The 15,313-nt window shown below is 34.4% G+C and overlaps 1 long non-coding RNA gene across 2 annotated transcripts in view; it reads right to left on the minus strand.

The window, feature by feature from the left end:
- Nucleotides 1-342: 342 nt before the first annotated feature.
- LOC116963272 overlaps nt 343-15,313 on the minus strand; it is a 32,387-nt gene continuing 17,416 nt past the window's right edge. Inside the window, exons 3-6 of one of the 2 annotated variants that reach the window (XR_004408059.2) lie at nt 13,477-13,659; nt 11,453-11,508; nt 4,942-5,123; nt 343-3,445 (exon numbers count right to left, since the gene is read on the minus strand). This is a non-coding gene — a long non-coding RNA (uncharacterized LOC116963272). The remainder of the gene's footprint in view (nt 3,446-4,941; nt 5,124-11,452; nt 11,509-13,476; nt 13,660-15,313) is intronic. The other variant, XR_004408060.2, reaches the window with a different exon arrangement.

Genomic DNA, 15,313 nt, shown 5'->3' on the forward strand with positions numbered 1-15,313 from the left:
ACACAACCAAACTATGAAAAGAGGAAAGAAGTATACTTTCTTGCTACTTATTTTACTGTATTCTTGTGTACAGTTTTTTTTTTTTTTTTAAAGGCTGCTTGTAACTTGTTTCAGGTAAAGTGCTGTTTGAAAAATGAGTTTAATACATAGATGTCTGCCTCAGAGAAAATTCTACCTAAATTTCAGAGAGGCATTTGTGCATAATATCTGTTTATCACATTGTCTAAGCCAGGATGCAACCAGTTTTTGTACCATGGAAAAAGCAAACAGACTTCCCATTAATCTTTACAACAAATTGTTTGTGAATTACATAAACTAAAATAAATACAACTAAAGACTTCATGCATTGAGAAACACCATGATACTTTTATTTATAGGTTGTTTCAGGAAACAGGCATACATACATATGTATGCTGAAGGCACTGCCTTCTTGGCAACCAACATACTAATCAAGTTCTCATTTCACAGGAGACCAGATTAAGTGGAATATTTTTTGGTTTGGGGGTATTTAGTTTGATTTGTTGTGGGTTTTTTTAATAGTACAAGGCCCACTTCCTTCAAAGTAAGAACTTTTAACTAGATAGAAAATACTGTTTTTCTCTTGTGTGTGCTATCATTTCAAGAGACACCTGATATCCCTGTCATCGGGGAGTGACTGAATGAATGAGAATACTTGGAATTTGCCCAAATCTTGTTTTTCCAGAATTACCTATCACCTCCAATAATAGTGTCATCCATTACTCTCTATTTTGTTGAACCTTCATATCACAATTCTCAATAGAGACTAGTTCCACAGCACTTGCATGTTGTGATTTTGCCTTATTAAAGACATTATTGTTCCATATAGTTCCTGCTCATAGAATCTTAGTGTAACTACCTACATACAAAAACCAGTGAAGATTTATTCTATGTTTTGCAGTTTTTCTGCAGAACTTCAGACATGACTATGAAGAAAGCAAGGTATTTTATTAGTAGTTCTTATACAAAAAAAAAAAAAAGCATATTGTTACAAAATCAGAATATCACATGCTTCTATTACTGCAAGCTAATAGGTGACAGGCATTGTTTTTGAAACAAACAGTAAGGGGTGTACAGACAGAGATTATAAAAATAACTGGACAGTACATCTCGATATACTTAAACCTCTACAAAACATTAAAAAATACATTTGTAAAACATACATGAACTAGTGCACTTCTTTTTATGAACTCTGTAATTTATTATTTTAATAGCTATTGACTTCCATGCATGTCAAACAAGTCCAAGTTCAAGATTTTCTCAATAATGACAATTTGTCTTTAATTGCAGTATTTTTAAAATTTGGTTGAGGTAAGTCTGACTGTGGTCTAAACAATACTGGTGTCTGACAATGTTATAAAGTAAAGCTTGAATGAAGTAGTAAGAAAGATGAGCAACAATGCACCCATATGGTGACTCACTCAATCACCAATAGCAAACAGAGGATCAGAAGCGATGCCGTAGTGCCGGTGGACTGCCAGGGATGCTCGGTGTCTGGGTCATCTGTCTGCAACAGCCAATCACTCAAATGGCATGTGAAGGCAAGTAGGAGACACACGTTACCCCTTGGCTCCACCAATGGCAGTGTGATTTGACAGAAGCTTCCCTTACATGGGTAATGTGGGCAGCATCATGCCTGTGCCTTCGACATCACTCAAAGGGCCAGGTGTCAGGGGCAGAGTGTTGGCAGTCTGCCTATGCTGATGATGTCAGCCAAGGGGCAAGATGTTAGGAGGCAGGGTGTCACTTCCACCCTTTGATTCTCCCAAATCAACACCTGACATCAAGTTATAGGCTAGGGTTAGCTATATAGCAACCTAGGTGAGGCTTGTGTTCTGAAACCTGCAGGGTACAAGTTAAACAGTCAGAAGTCAAAATCTGGTGCATCACAACATGAAGACTGGGGTGTCACATACCAAGTAACTCAGAAGTCTGGCATAACTGTAAATTCCAAATAAATATGTCTGAAAATACATTTTCTGTGAATTCTTATGGTTCATAATGTCATTCATTGGAAGGTGAAACTTTTAAAAAACATTGTAGCATGTCTTACACATCTCAATAAATATCAATGTAATGTGTTCTAATTGAAAGGCAACTAAAGTTAATTGACAAAATCCTGCTCACTTCAGTGGATTTTGTATTGGTTCATGTGATTGTACTTCCCTTTGATGAATGGGACAAAAATGTATCCAGTGTAGTTTATAGACATTTATGATGTTTAACTCAGATCTTCATAAAACAGGCAATTTGTAATTTTAACTCTAAAAATTCAAATTTGGTAAACTCTTCATTTTTCATGATAAAATTCTTGTGCACAAAAAGAAATAAAGAATGGGAATCTCTTTAACTGATTTAATGTAATCCATTGTTTTTTTACTGAAAATTGGTAATCACAGTTTCTAAATACTTTTCTCTAAGATCTTACATCAAATTCTCAGAAGATATAAGCAAATTTTTAGCTCCTACTTTAACTTACCACTTCCTAACTCTTTAGTGATGCAGACAAAATCGACTTTGAATATGAATAGTTTCTGAGTTACTACTGAAAATACCAATTAGAAATGAAAACTGTATTTCTGTCTGCTGTTGTCATCTTAGTTATGCATATGCTACTTCAGAACTCATAGGGATTTGGAAAAAAATAAAAGTATGTTTCTGCTTTTTTTGCTACATTATTTAGAAAATTCTTGAATGGACTTCATCCTGCCTTACAGTCTTATCAACTGCTAGATGTCCTAATTACTTCAGCTCTCCTGAAGTGATTACCCTTAGTATTTCTCCTTCTTTCTCCTCTGGGAAATTTTTGTGTATTTCTTTGAGCTATCCTCTGTCACCTGTTTTAAACACTGAAGCAAATCCATTTTCTTTTAAGTGATATCTTCCTCTTTTGACAATAAATTACCTTTGCCATCTTTCATAGGGTGTGCTGTTTCTCTTTCCGACCCTTTGTTCCTCATATACTTGAAAATGCTTTTCTTAATCATAGCCTGTTCTGTGACCTTCCTTCTACCTCCCCACCTTTGGTTTTCTCATCTTCTTTTACACTCAGCTTCATTCTGTGGTCCTTTCTCTTCATTTTTGTATTTTTTGTTTTATACCACTTACGTAGGTCTGTTTTACCCTTAATTATGTTTGTCTATATTATTCCTCCTTCGTTACTAGCGTGATTTCAGGTTTGTTGCTTGTTAGCTTTCTCGCATTTGATTTTCATTCTAGATAGACTGCACCTACATTGTCCATATTCACATTTTCCAAATTTTCTTTTTCCTCATGATTTTTCCATGCTTATTTTGAAGACTGGATGTCCAGCCTAAGTTTGAGAGATGGTATTCTTCCATTTCTAGTCAGAATTATTTTGGCAAAGAAGTATCTTCATATTTTAAGGTGCAATTGAGTTTCCTTCTTTTAAATTACTACATTTTATCTGTGTAGGAAAAAAAAAAAAAAAACAACGTTTAATGAATTTGATTAGTTTTCTTAAGATGGACAAGAACCGTGTAACCACTGATACACAATTTCTCTTCATTCAGCTAATGTTTTCTACTAAAGACAAAACCAATACAGGCACCGTTTCAAAAAGTCCTTAAAACAAAAACAGCTGTAGAAACACTAATACAACTGCTTATACAAAATGGGCCTCTCTAACCTCAGATGTGTTATTAAGCTGAAGTTCTTCACTGAGGTAAGAACAGAGGTTGATGTGGAAATTTCTGCCGCTTTGTCAAAATGTGTACATTTGTGGGAGTCCTAACTTTCCAGTGTACTTTGTTTTGGTCTCATATGACTACATAGTAGGATGTTTTCTATGTCAGTCTTGAAAAGTAAAGGTGCTAATGAAAAAGGCATGCAGCGTTCAGTGGGATTAAAATGCCACAACTCGAAATACAGTTACATAAGGATCAATTTCTCTTTTAAAATTAACTAAGACAGCTACAAGGAGCTACAGTTTCTGTGCACTTATCAGACTTCAAATAGTGACTGAGGCTGGAGAAAGCATATCACTCAAAGAATTAAAGAGCATTAACTCTATCATTTATGGACAGATTAGGTTCTGATTCTGCTTGATGTAAAAAGGTGTAACAAAAATTTATTTCAATGGCAGAAATAAAAAACTGACATCTCTTCTTATCACTGCTATCTAGGGTTATTTTTTCCCCTGTTACACAGGAATTTGAATGGGAATTAAATACATGCATTAATTTAGAGAATATATAATATTCTAATATATTCTATGTAACCTTTTTAATCTAAACTATAATAACAGTTAATTAGAATCAAAATATTGTTTATTTCATTATTTTTTAATTAAATAAATGGTATGCTTCTGAATAAGTTTATAATTTAATGCAATTTAAATAGCCTGTTTCATAAATTATTATAGTAAATTTCTTTTAGGTTCCCACTGTATAAAAGTTCTTAATAGTGATTTGATAATATGAAAAATTGGGTAAGATAAGAGCTTTAAAATTTGAGAGAGAGATAGAGTGACTTTAAGGAATTATTTTTTAGTATAACTTACATGAATTGTGACTCTAGAGCTAAAAATAGAGACAAGAGGAAAATATCTAGATTTTCTAATCCATAGTGATAACCAGCAAAACTCAGATTTACATTTTACATTTGGACAATGGACTGTTGACCAGGCTTTGTGCAATAGTATTACTGATGTTGGTCTCTTGAGATTTGAAAACCTATGTGGTAGGATTTCTTGGGGATCAGGGTCATGCACTGATCCTACAGGGTTTGGACAATCCAGGCTGGGCCTCAGAGCAGAAAACTGCCACTTGATAATCTTGCCCTTGAGGTCACCTGGAAGGGCAAAAATGAGGAAGTCAAGCTAGTGCTTCCTTCCTGTTGAATGCCCGGATGCACTAACCACAAAGTAGATTTAGTTTGTACACGTGTACTAACGATGCAGACCTATCACAGCACTTCCGGGGGTGTGATAAGTGCCTTTAGCCAATAGACTGTAAAGCATAGAGCGTGTGACCATGTGGCTCTGTATATCTTGGCGCTATTTGGGCAAATAAAGCAGAATGACTTTCATCGCATCGGTGTGATGTCGTTACTCGGGTGTTGTCTCCGGGGTCCCTCCTACAAACCTATTAGAAGGAAAGGCACACAAAAGCAAGTATGTTACCATAGATCCCATAGGCTCATAGTCTGATATTTCACCAAAAAAAAAAAAAAAACAAACCTTGTTTATATTATGCAGCTTTATGCATAATACATAGACAACCTTATCAGAGTGAAAATTCAGAAGGAAAAAAGAATCAGAAAATTTCCCCTCTCACCTGAACACAACAACAACAACAAGGTTAAGAACTATTATACTTTTCCTTCATTATGCTGTCCTTAAAATTCTTGCATTTCTGGCTCTGAAGTAGTTTGAACCAAGAAAAAGTACGCTTTACATTTTTGGGAAGTGGAAGTGGTGAGTTTGAATCAGGAAGCCCTTCTGAAGCCAAGCTAAACCAAAAGACAGTTTGGCCTGATATTTTATTTTAGAGACAATAATGGTATGTTACCTCCACAGCTGCAAGCAGACATGACTATTAATAGACTGTGCTGTGAGATGGGCTGAGGCAATGTGATTAACAAAAAATACTTATGCAGTTAGTGGAAGTACTGAAACAGAAATACTGGAGTTTTTGCTGAACACAAGCCAGAATTAAACTAGAAAAAAATATATGATTACAGTTTTTGAATAATGTAAAATATTTCCTGTGGTACCTTCACTAAATACATGAATATCTATTTTTTTCAGTCACATTGGCTCCTGATACCATTCAATATCACATTTCAGCAATAGTTGTGCCTGTTTACAGCTAAGGAACTAGCACTATCCAAGCAAAGTGCAATATATGGCTGGGAAAGAAACACCTACCATATAAAGAAACCATAGCCTTAAATATTCAGACGTGCTTCTCTTCCTGGAGGTTCCTGTTGGCTGGCTGCTGAAGTTGCCCCCTCACATATCCAGGTGGCCTGTCTGCGTCCCATTCCCCAAAGGTTCTTACTTATTCCTATTAACTACAAGAGAGCGTCTCAGTGCTGAGCTCGGCAAAGGTCCTTATGGAGCCTTACAGCTCAGTTGTGATGGTGCTGCATGCCTATCTCCTTGCTTCTGATAAGGAAAACTCTTATGTTGTTCAGAGGGGGAAAAAAAAAAGTTATTATTATTTAAATCAGTATTTTTTTTATTATTTCTAATAGTAGACTGGCTAAGGGAACAGAAAGCAGTTATTGACCTAAAGCTTATGTTCTGGTAGGTAATACAGGGTAAAGTAAGAAAACATGTTTTTCACCTCTAGCTTTAGACCCAATAAAAAACAGACACAAGAAACATAAAGCAAGCAGTATTATTTTTGGATTAGTGGTTTTACCCAGAAGTCCAGAATTGCCAGTATTACTTTTGAATATAAACATGAAGAACATGTTACAACAAATGTTACTTCAGTTTCTCTGCCACTGAGTCCACAATTGCATTATCACAACAAATGCAACATGACTAAAACTGAAATTTATAATTTCTCATCCTTTCTCCAGAATAGAGTGACAAGTCACTAATACAATACTTTCATCATACGTACAAATATTGTAATCGTTTGAGTGTTTCTCACAGTATCTTGGCCAAAGATATTTTATGTCCACCATGACCTGGGTGCATGGCTGCATAACATTGCAAGAGAATTGTGTCCTTTAAAGCAATGGGATTGAACAAATTAAGAGATTAAAACTTCTATTTCGTATGTTTTCCCTTTTAACTGTGGACTCTTATACACTCCACAGTAAAATCTTACCTCCACACACAAAAATTAAAATAGTTTTACTGTGACACTGGGAGTAGATCTGTATCCAAATGTGGTTCTTACTACAAATACATGGTCAGATAAAATCAGATTAAATGGAATATTGATATTCTTCAAATATTTACTTAATTTTACTCCTAGGGTCATTCCAACTACTTTAGGAAGATTTATTCTAGTGTTTTCTTTTCCACATACATAATTGCAATAGCCTTTGTCTTCTAACCCACTCCCAACACCTAGGGTGTTATCCAAAATCCACGGAAACCATGTGAGTCTTTCCAAGGAAATCTCCAGTTGAAGTTCTCTTAATCTAATTCTTCAGGGTATGGCAACAATTCCCAAGAAGTGAAGCTGTGAGGTATATTTGGAACTGCTACAATTTCTACTCCCACAAAACATCATAGTGTCTTCCTTTGTGTACAGATTAAAATGAACAAATCATCAATTCAATAACCTTGTTGCATGTGTGAAAGTCCTTGATTTTAATTCTGTATAAATGTTTAACAGCAAATAATTGCCAGTTGATTAAATAAGAAAAAGTTCAAGGAGGAAAAATTAGCCAATTCTTAACACTGGTAACTTCATTTAACTAATTTTCTGATAACTGAAAATCATGTTGTGCTCAATTCAGGAAGTATGAATCCACAATTCTGTAGTAAATCATTGATATAATTGTATTTAGAAATTCTTCTGTTTATAATTAGAAAGGCAAGCTGTTTGTTTTTCTGTATTACACATAATAACGTGATCCTGAAAATGCAGAATTCAGTAGTTCCACTGAATGTAATGAGAATGAAAACATAAGTGAAGTTACTTGCCTGAATTTATGTTTGGTGAACATCTCAATTTTCAGGGTAGAATGCGTTCATTTAGATATGTGATATATTCTAATGTGAGTCATGCTATTAAGTCTCTGTGAATCCCCTTGAAAATTAAGACATGGAAGAAAAGGCATTTGAAGCTTTTTTTTCATAATAGTACCATAGATATTATGGTGGACAAATGGCTTAAGCTATTTTTCATGAATAGAACTAAAGCTACTTTGTCAATTTGCCACACAAGAAAAATGACTTTTTATTTTTTTGTAAAGAATGAGTTGTTGAGTTTACCAGCTATATATTTTTGTATAGTGCAAATAATGTTCATATTATATAATTCTATACTAAATTTTCTTTTGTGTTTGGGATTCATACAGTTGCTTAACAAAGTCCATAATTTATACAAGGTTCAGAATCTGGCATCTTGTTTGAACCAGTCCAATGCTTTTCATTAGAAATCTAATAATTTTGAAGACAGAGATTAAGGTAATGGCAAACCAGTAGTCTTACAAAGATACAGGAAAGCCTTATTTTGCCTAGGTTTCTCTCTGGACTTCTCCCCTTTAAATAATATTAGTCAGTGACTCCTGCTAAATAAATAATTAACATTGAGGAAAGGTGGGGGATCATATATCTTTTTTTATGCTTGGAGTGAACTTTTATAAGTTTTTGGCCTTCTGAGTTTGCCTGCCAAATAGTTAAGCTCCATTCAGCAAAGAATCTGTTGGACATTACTTTATCATATTGTATCAAATTATTTTTCCTGGTACCAAATTCATTTACTCTGAATAGTGTCAATAATATTGAATCTATAGCATCTGTTTTATTTCTCTGCATCAATACTACCTGCTGTTGAGCACTATTGGTGACTTGGATGTTTTGGATATTGAGACACAGGCCTCAATAACAGTGAGGTTAATGCCTTTTCTTTGTATAGGTCTGGTAAACTTCAGATTACTCCAACAACATTGTCCCTCTGTGCCATTTCCTTAACTACAACTCAGCTGATATTATCAATCTCCTTATACCTACAACAACTCTCTGGAATTTATCTACACCACCATTCATACAAAACCAAATTACAACTACCCTCAAAGGCATAGAAAATGTAAGTGCAGTAGTCACATTTTCAGGTATATTGACTGTATTTCACCTTTTACTCCTTTTTTTTATTTTTATTATTTCCCTTTGGCTATCAGAGTCCTATTGTTATTGCTGCAGAAATCTCCTCTCTAGTTTTCACTGTCTCAAGCAGATTACTTCTATTTCTCATTCATTTATGTGTAGTTACTCACTTTTCATTTGAAATCTCCTATATCTTTTTATCTTTTGCTAAAATAACATAGGTCAAATTAAACTTACTCTAGTATTTATTTTCCTCCAATAGCAATAAATTGGGCCTTGAGTGAGTCACTGAGGTAGAGGTTCCCAGACTGTAGTTCTATTAACTATGTAAAATTAACATTACCCTAGATGTCTTTCCAAATCCAAAATACAAATTCCATGGCAGTAAACCTTGATCAAGATACACAGTAAAGCAAAGCTTCTTCATACCCTTTCCCTTGCATCTTAAAAGTTCAGCTCTGTAAGGAAATTGCTTTAGCTGAGTTGATCTCTTGACACTAGTGTTTTAGTAAATGATTAGAGTACAAGAATATTTCTGGAAATATTAGAAAATACTGCTAAAACATAGATTTTTTTACTCAGTAACATGAATATTCAGTACAGAAATACAGTCTCAAGAGTTTACTTCTTTAGTTAAGGAATTCAAAGTGCTGGATAGACAAAACCTTTCATTTAACTCCAACTTATTTATTCTCCCTGGGAAACCCAGAATAGATCAGTTAACAAAGGAAGCAAGTGTAATGCACGTGTTCCTGTCTGTGTGATACCCACTGAATGACACAGACTCTGCCCTCATCACAACATAAGTGTGTATATAAATATACATATTTATACACATTTATATGTGAGAACATAGAACGATTTATGATTTTCTGGTGTATTTTGCTGCTGAACACAACTGCAAATAAGTTGAAAATGGGAGAAACAGTGTCTATATCTCTAACCATTGCAAAAGACTGATCACAGGCAGCTGGTCCATTGGGTTACAGAGAGGTTTTTATAAGTGCAAAGCCAAAGAAACCCAAAGATTTTTTAAAGAAGAGCAGTCATAAAGGAGAAGGATTACTTTTGGACAAGGCCCCGTTGATCATGGGCCACAATGTGCTGCACATATTTGTATTTCCAAAAGATGGTAGGAATAGATCTTTCAAATCCCTTACTTGGCATGTCATAATTTTTAAGGGCATCACAAATTGCTTATGTTGGATTTACTTGAATGTGTACATGCAGTTCCCTTTTGAGTCATGTCTGATTGAAAATGTGCACTTATCTTTAAAATAGATATTTCTGTTACTGCTGTTTAGTATTAATAAATTATTACTTTATCACATATGTCTACATCACATTCAGATATTGAAATTAAGTAGCCATGTGAAGACATGAATCACTTATCAAAAAAATTCTCCTAGTAAATGTAAAACACTAAAAAGAATCTTTGCAAATTATAGTTGTGGGGAGATATAAATGACAAATATATCTGTTTCCTGTGCAACCTATTCTGTTAAGGTTTGAAACACTATAGAAAGTTTTCTACACAGTTGGTAGATTATTCACATTCCAAAAGTGACTGTGTTTTTTAACGGAAGAACACCTTCAAATATTTACTGTGCTAAACAAACGTGTCAGTGAGGCTCTTTTTTCTTTATTAATTAAAAATCTATTATGTTAAAAAAAAAAAAATACTATAACACTATAACATTCCAGTAACCTTTGGCACAAAATCTTTTGTGACAGAAATCTGACTATAGCACAAAACATTTATTACAGGACCTAAAGAGTCATTTTCATATGAGGTGAAGAATTAGAAACTATGTGTATTCTGTCTCACCACTGCATGTCCCACCAACATATGGTGGGTTGAGCTGATGCCTACTGTTTTTAAGAAAAAATAAGGATTTGCATGTGAAAAAGATGTATTAACAATGAAGACAGGAAATTAATACAAGAAATGTATGACTTGGAGCAAACTTAAATGTCTTGATTATTTGGATTAATACTAGTGTGAGAAATATTCCAGCCACCACAATTCAAAAGCAGCCATATTGTGTAAGAATTTTTACAGCATGGATTAAAATTAACTGCCTCTTTGCAGCGCAAGGTGCTTTCAGTATACCCCTGGACACTTTCCTTAGCCTCATTTATGTTTCATTTGCTCTCCAGTGTTACTTCGTACACTGTTCCATTTTGACCTCCCTATTGAAACCAGGACTGCATCCATTCCTTCCTTCTATTCTGACTACCCTCATCCATCGCTGGTGTCCACATGCCACTTTCATGTATATCTTTCATCCATGCTTCAATCCCAAGACTGAAGCTGCTCCCACTCAAAAAAAAAAAAAAAAAAAAAAATAGATCTTTTGGACGATGAGTAACTGAAAGGACAGAATCCTATAATATATTTTACTACAATCAAAATTCTATCTATGTCATATCCATCAAGAAGGAGATGGAACAACATTGATGGTCCAACTGAGATAAAAACACTTTCTCTGAAAAAGAGCTAATCTGAATTCTTATACTAATTTGCAAGTCTTTAAATACTTTTAAATAACCAAATAATTACTTAATACATGGTACTCTTTCACATAACTTGCATGTTACTTCATCCCCACAAAAATACCTAAAATATAGTCTGTATTACTTAACTTTTTGAAAAACTTACTTAATGTTTATTACCTTTATTGGTTTTGCTTCTAAAATCCCGAGCTGCTTGATTCAGCATACAATAAATCCTTGAAGCACAGTGAGGAAACAAAATAAGAAGGCATTTTATTTAACAGTGGATAATTTTTTAAAAAAAGTTTTATCTTGCTTGTTAAAAATGAGAAGTTTTCTATTAACTAGGCTGAGAAGCCTTAGGGGCCACTGAAAGCTTTTTAATTGCATATTTAATTAGAAATGTGCTAGAGAGCTGGTGTTCAGCTTTTCTAAAGCTCATGGCTCCTGACAAAATGTCTGCTTTTAAGCCATTTTGTCTCTTGAAATGTTTTCTAAAAAGTGGGTTAAACAAAAGAAGCTTCAATTTTTGATATTTTCACTTCAAAAGGATTTTATTGTTTTATCATTCCTACTTTAAAAACAAGGTGAAATGACATCTTCAAAAGTAAGCATTTTCAGGTAAACTAAGACCTCTAAAAGAACAAACTTTAAAGATTCTAACATTTGTTTCTCTGCCTAGCTCACCAGCAATGGTGGGAGATGAAAGAAGGAAAGAAGAGGGGGATTATGTCTGGCTACTACAGGTACGGAGTTTGCAAAAACAAACTGTCAGCCAGTTTATCCAGCACCCAGGAGATGCAGCTGAAGAGAAATAAATTAATAAATATTTTCTTTATATTCTGGATACAACATTGTTGACAGCATTGCTTGCAGTTGTCAGGATTCTCAGCATTTGCTCTAAACATGGACAAAAGATGACAAGACCAGTATGTCTTCTGCCCAGTGCTTAGTCACACTGGTTTTACCAAAAAAGTTGTCTGACAGAAGTTTGCTTGAAATTTAGGTTGCCTGAGAAGTGCAACCTTCCCCTGAGGTAATGTAATGGATAAAGGAGGGCAGCCCCAACAAAAGCTGACAGCACTTCAACTCCCAGCATTGCAGGTGTGAATACACATTAGTTATGACTGGATAAAAATGCTTCTGAAACATAGACTAAAACAGTAAAGGAAGCTGCTGATTTTTTTAATGAAATGCAGTATTTTTAAGTGAAACACAATCTTTTAGAGAAAGAATTGAAAGTTGAGTTCTTGTTTAACATGAAAAACCCTGCTTTCAAGATAGTTAGCATTATATAAAATATTAAAAATACATGGAAATTAGTTATTAAAAGTGTGATTTTGTACACTGAAAAATAACTACATTCTGAAAGACAACTAAATAATTAAATTGCATATTATTTTAGACACTACAGCTAAATAAAGAGAATGTGTAAATGTCTTTTGATGCACACAAAAAAGAAATCCACCAGACTTGACATGATATATCAGTGGTCACAAAGCTTTATAAGAACATGAAAGTGCTAATGCACTGCTGTCCCAATTTCACCTTCACTCAATAACGCAACCAGAGACTTGAGATTCCCTGGAGTATGTCTACTAACTTAATCTATGCTTTTCATGACTAGTTAAATCCAGCAAGTAGTGCCCAGACTTTGTATTAACACCAGAATTAGAATTTTTCTATTTTCTGAATGAACCACATCCATATTTTATGATAGTCCATGTGTTTGATGATAGAACATGGCAAATATATTTCAAGGGTAGGAAATAAAGTTTGTTAGAAGTAATTTTGAGGAAATAGGCTTGAATATCAGCCAATCCGAGATCTTATGAGGCACTCATTTAATTTCTGTAAGCCACTATTAATTATCAAACTTATTCAAAAGACAATTAAGAAATATCAAAAATATTTCAAATTTACATTTGAATGCTTGAAAACTACTCTTTGAGACTAATAATATTTCCTAATCTGCAAATTTACAATTTCTTCTTAATTTATTTATTAATTCATAATTGGGGAAGGTCCTTAATATGTGTTTACACGCTAGCTGCAACAGTAGAGACTAAGAAAATGCTTCAGACTTGGCTATGGAAAATACGTAACTAACTCTGGTCGGTAATGTGTTCACACAATAACCAGAAATTACATCTCCACTAATATTAAGTGCAAGAACAGTATTCATGTTTTTGATCATGACTTACACAAAGTGAAATTACAGATTTGACACAGCTTTATGGCGTTAGAATAGGGTGACTTCGTTCATCCCTTTTCTTATGGAATCAAAGTTATTGGAATCAGAGAACATTCATTCATTGTTCCTCCATTCTTAAGATTAATACTAGTTGTATTGCACAGAGTTCAGTCTTGTCACTTGCCACACAAACCTGTAAAAAAGAGGTGTGAGGTGAGATGTGCTCCACTGTCATCAGTACTCCAGTAATGTTCAGTTCTGGTTTTCACATCAAAAACAAACAGAGCTGATTCTCTAGTAATTCTGTGTCTGGCATAGACAGAGTCCTGAGGGAAAGCTGGCTGGTTTAGTCTAAATCCTGTTAAAAAGATATGATGTGGCCTGGCAAGAAAAATTCTTTGAAGTAGTGGCTAATGGCTATGACTGCACCTTCTGCTGAAAGCACCTGCCAATGGAGTCTCAAGGTTATGGACAGTCGTAAAGTCTTACTAGATTATTTTTGAACTTGGACACATATATGGTCTAAAAAAAACTGAAATCCAAGTGGCCAAGAATGACTCAGTTTTTGACATAATATCTTTCCTTCCTCTCTCGTGTTCCCAGGCAAAGTTAAGCTTCCCTAATACTGTCAGGGTAGGATGACTCTTTTAATTACATGTTTGCATATGCGGGGTTCATTATATACCAGATATTAGACAAAGAGAAATTGGAAGAAGGCTCAGGTGATTATGTTCACCTTAGAGTGTACTGAGAAAAAAGAAAATTGTCTTAGTGGCCTTCCAATCTAGGGACATCCAGTTCACCTACTGAAAACCCATTTGCAAAAATCCCCAAAGACTACTGCAGTATCCACTAAAAAGGCACATGCAATGAAGTCAAAGCCATCATTTGTCCCTCTCCTCTTCGTTAAAAGCTATAGTGAATAAGTTATCCTGAAAAGAAAGATCCTTTGGGTATTTTGTTGCACCACAACAGCAGATTTAAGAATCAGATTCACTGTCTTCATCTCAAATATTTTTAATCTAGATTGACATTTTAGAGATCAACAATGGAGAATGAGATGCAGTTGAAAGCACTATGAATAAATGTTAATGTTTTACTCATTTCACATTAGTTCCACATTCTTAAGCTTTTTAGTAACCAAATTAGTTAACACATCTCTGCAGATATGCTTAGTTCATAAAACTTAAAATAAGAAATGTTTTAAGTGAAGCAGAATTGAAAAGCAGGCTGGCTGCTTGCCATGCTGGCTTGGACTACTGACATATTTTACCCAGTGCTACAACATTTTGTTTTACCAGTTACAGATGGACAAAACACCACTAAAAACCACTCTGCTTTCAAATAAGGCCTTGTTTATTTCCAAGTTAAAAACTCACAACTGGGAAAAAAATCAGCTTGAAGTACTGAATTCAGCTCTTTTAAAGCTTCCCAGATTAAGTCCTTCCCTTTAATTTAGAAATAAATACTGTCTTAACATTGGATGAGAGCCTCAGGCAAAATCTCTGCAGTATTTTCCATTGGTTGTTCATCAAATTTAAGAGTCCCCTATTTACATGTGTAGTTTTTATAGTAGGAAAGGCATAACCCTTTCAAACTATTAAAAAAGCTGAGCACTGATGCTTCCTACCTTCAATTCTTCCAAACTGTTCTGGATGAAAGCAGATGATACTATTTGCACTTCTTTTTTTTTTTTTTTTTCTGCTGTCTCTGAAGAGACATAAAGCCTAGCAATATATATATATATTTTTTTTTTTTTTTTATTTTTTTTTTTTTTTTGTGGGCCATAAGGTTTCTCCAGAGGCTGTGGAGCATGCTTCTAGTTTTAAGAAGCTTCAGGGGAGAGG

The sequence above is a fragment of the Tyto alba genome, unplaced genomic scaffold (genome assembly GCF_018691265.1).
Source record: "Tyto alba isolate M040663 unplaced genomic scaffold, T.alba_DEE_v4.0 Super-Scaffold_45, whole genome shotgun sequence".
Taxonomy (NCBI): Eukaryota; Metazoa; Chordata; class Aves; order Strigiformes; family Tytonidae; genus Tyto; species Tyto alba.